This window comes from Triticum aestivum, chromosome 1B (assembly GCF_018294505.1).
Source record: "Triticum aestivum cultivar Chinese Spring chromosome 1B, IWGSC CS RefSeq v2.1, whole genome shotgun sequence".
Taxonomy (NCBI): domain Eukaryota; kingdom Viridiplantae; phylum Streptophyta; class Magnoliopsida; order Poales; family Poaceae; genus Triticum; species Triticum aestivum.
The window spans coordinates 438,159,634-438,163,669 of record NC_057795.1 but is presented as its reverse complement, the minus strand read 5'-3'; the positions used below and the strand labels follow the sequence as shown (position 1 = coordinate 438,163,669).

The window sequence follows — 4,036 nt, the reverse complement described above, 5'->3', positions numbered from 1 at the left end:
CGGCCCACGCCCCCTCCCCTCGCCCGCGCGGGGCAGCGCCCAAGTTTTAGTCCCACCTCGGAAGCGGGGGGCGCCAGGAGCGGCTTAAATAGCTGCCTCCACCCCCCCTTTCGAACTCCTCTCTTATTATCCCCGTGCGCCCCGTTGGACCCCGCTGCTGGGCCCGCTAGTGGGCTCGATCGGCCGCCCGAGTCGCCTTTGGGCTTGATTTGGGTAGCTTCCGTAAGCTACTATGGGCCCAGCAGCGGTGGTCGGGCATTTTTTTTTTAAAACTTCACTTTTTCAATTATTTTGGCAGAAAGTAGCGGCCAGAAACAACATCAAACAAAATCATCATCAGTACAACATATATGCCCAGGTAGCAAACAGCAAACAAAATCATCATCATGCCCAGGTAGTATAACATATGCAATGTCATCTCCAAATTTATTACATATATCTTTTATCAAAACACAAACAAATAACTTATCAAGTTTTCTTGCAGACACGTACGAATAAAAAACGACAAAGGTTCGTGCGACCACTTTTATTCTTCGTACAAACCAAGCTGCGTCTCTACGCCCAGTTCCTGAACAAAACATAAAGAAATGGATGAGCAAATATAGTTGGTAAAATCAAAGTAGCAACATAACAAAAATAAAAAGGTTGCAACTCACTTCTCGTTCTTACTGCATGTAGCCTTGTTATGACCTGGGAGACCACACAGACTGCACAAAGGACCACTTTTCTTCTCTGTAAAATCTTTTGGCCTACCATTCTTTGTAACGTCGGGGCCCCCCTTCGATCGCCCCTTCTTAGGTGCACCCTTCGTCGAAACTTTCTGAGGATCACCAATACCAGGCTCAACTTGTTGCGCCTGACTTGCCTCCTTCTTCAGCATAGCATACCTTCTACTTCCTACAAGTTCCTCCTCTGAAATCTTTTTCTGCGCTATTATGTTGTCCAGACATTTCATCAACTCGTCGTACAAGAAGGGATCATTTGCTGCAACATGAGCAGCTTCTGCGGTTTTAATGGTTATTGCACTATACCGTTCTCTCTCCAATGGCCCTGACCAACCCCATCCAAACATATCACTCTTCCGCGGCACGGCAACCCATCTCTCGCATGTTTGGACAACCGATGCATGACACAACACTTTGGTATTTCAGTTAAGTTCAGATGATGGAGAACAAACAGAATGTGTTTGCATGGCAGCCCTTTCCGAACCATCCTAAGACAACTGCATGTAATAGTTTGTTCTGAGTTACCTGGTTCATAAACAACATTGTACGTGAACTTGTGGTTATCCTTCCATGTCACCATGAATGTTTGACGCCCAATTCCCACGAGCGTCTCAAATATCTCCAGCTGACCCATCTTATGCAAATCATCTTGCAGGATGTAGAAATTAGCAGGTGTGAATACTTTGGCGGCATGCTCCTCAAGGGCCTTATATTCAGTAACCGACGGTGGTTCCTTCTGGAATGCCTCGCAGTCATCGTACGCCTCGTTCTCACGCAGGCGAACTATACAATTCTCATAATGCACCACCAAATCAACAATTGTCATACCGTAGTCCAGGTGAAGGTGAAGGCAGGAGTTGAGGCTTTCACTCCTCTGGTTACTTCGCATACCAAGGAAAAAACCATCGGAAAGATATGAAGCTGCCCAAAGTCTCCTCTTCCTGTACATCCTGTCAAGCCACTCTTCGGTTCTATCCGTCTTCCACTTATCATAGAAAGCTTTCCATCTCTGCTCAAAGTTCACTTGAGAGGTGGCATAGTACAGGAGCGATCTGAACTCATCCAGTGACTTGTAATGCAGGTGCCTTTGCATATTTTTCTCGATATGCCAGGAGCAAAGACGATGGAAAACATCTGAAAGGACAGTCCGAATAGCCTGGATCATTGCAGCGTCACCGTCTGTAATTATTGACTTTGGCTTCACCTAACAGTTTGCCTTCATAAATGTCTGCAGCAGCCACACGTATGTCCCTTCCGTCTCGTCAGCAATGATGGCACAACCAAACACTGTGGTGCAACGGTGGTTGTTAACTCCGACAAAGGGGACGAACGGCATACCGTATCTGTTCATCTTATACGTGCTATCAAACATGACCACATCTCCGTAGTCCTGATAGTCCCTCCGCGACTGTGCATCGCACCAGAACATACTCTTCAATCTCCCTTCCTTGTCACGCACATACTCAAAAAAAAACTCAGGGTCCTTCTCCTTCCTGCTCCTCATAATGCCAACTGCCGTCTCTGCATCTCCCTTTGCAATGAGCTTCGTTTTTTCTCTGCAACAAAGATTGTAAATGTCCCTCCTGATAAGCCCGCACTTATCGTACGAACCGTATCTGCTGATGAAGTTGTCCATTATAATATGCTTCCTTATCCCGGCCGCTTCCATCGCCAATATCTCCGCCCTCTGGCCATCTCCAATCCGTCTGTGTGACCAAAAAAAACAAACCTCGTCGGGCCGAGCCATCGCGTGGTTGTGATCATCCACGAATGATGCGACGAACCAAACGCCACGTTCTCTGTCCAGCTTCACCACCATATGTGCACCGCAGTCGCAACGAGTCTCCGGTCTAAGCCTGCGCTTGCGGCCCTCCATGGTTATGAACTTGCTCTGCCTTCTCCCTGCCCTGGAGCAAAGAAACCGCCGGTACCGTATCATTCCCGAAGCACCTCGTTTCACCTTCTGTTTCCTGATACTAAACCCGTGCTCTCTGGCGTGATTGTTGTAGAATATGTATGCATCCCCTTGCGACCGAAAGGTCATAGCCATAACCTTCCAATGTGTCTCAAGCATCTTCTGCTCCCTTTGAGCCTCCTCAATATCAATCTCTCCCTCATCGTGATCAAGTACAAGACCATCTGACTCCTCCTACAACATTCATTTGAAAATATATATGTCAATTACTATCATTTAAATCATACTATTGATCGACGTACAACATCTAACAACTAACCTGGCTCCAGTTATCTGCAAATGATTCCTGCCAATTATGTTGCACATTGTTAACATCCACATCTTCCTGTAAATTTGTACACAAAGATATATAGTTAGCCATGCCATACTTTGCAAATTCAAAAATAAAAACAAAATATACGCCACTTACGTTCTCGCTATTTGCGCCATGTTCATTATTATCAAAATCCTCCGGAGGTAAGATATCATATGACGAGACGGAATCGTTGTCGCTGCTGTCATCATCTTCGTTCAAATTATCGTTATCGGTCTTAGTCACCTTATCAGTACCATTCTCGTCCCTCCCGAATGCGGATTCTTCGTCCATGTCAACACGCCAAACTCACAGAACTGCAAACCATTTGAAGTGTTGATTACAACAAGGACAAAAACTCATGTTGGTTTGCAAAAAAATAGAAAGACGTGTAATCCATGAACCCAGCAGCTACCATGAATTTTTTATTAAAGCAATGGTTCAAACAACACTTTTTTGTCTTGTGTGAAACAAATAGTTGAGGTTGCCCATCGGTGTGTGCATATTGTGTGATGTCGTCATGACATAAATAAGCGTTCCTTAAATTAAGTCTGGCCTCCATTTACATTCTAGATTCATCACTTAACTAGCCCTAACTTATATCCATCATGCCCGCTAGGTTTAGATGACAAACCTTGCCCCGCGGTGTAGGCGTCGCCGGCGTTCGACGACGGCAGCTGTCCCCGCCTTGAATCTAGCAGCCGGTGACGTGCACGACGAGCCACCGGCCGGATGTTTGGCAGGATCCGCGACGGGGGGTGGGGAGAGTGGTGCGGAGGCGGCGTGGCACGTCGGGCCCTTCACGTCCGGGGGATGGATGATGACAGTGAGATGCGGCGACGCACGCCGTTCGGACGGCGACGGTGGTGTCTGACGGGGTCGGACGGCGGCGTCGGACGGGGTGGGAGGGCGGCGATCCGCGGGGCCAGTGATCGGATGTGGCGGGTGAGTACACGAGGTGGGTGGGCGAGTAGACGGGGTGCTTGGACGCACGCCGTTGGGACGGCCACGGCGGCGTCGGACGGGCTCGGACGGCGGCGTCGG

General features: G+C 48.1%; 1 protein-coding gene across 1 annotated transcript in view; it reads right to left on the bottom strand.

The window, feature by feature from the left end:
- The window catches only part of LOC123129514 (glyoxysomal fatty acid beta-oxidation multifunctional protein MFP-a), a 28,179-nt gene that overhangs the window by 23,351 nt on the left and 792 nt on the right, over positions 1–4,036 (bottom strand). The gene's annotated exons all lie outside the window — the stretch shown is intronic.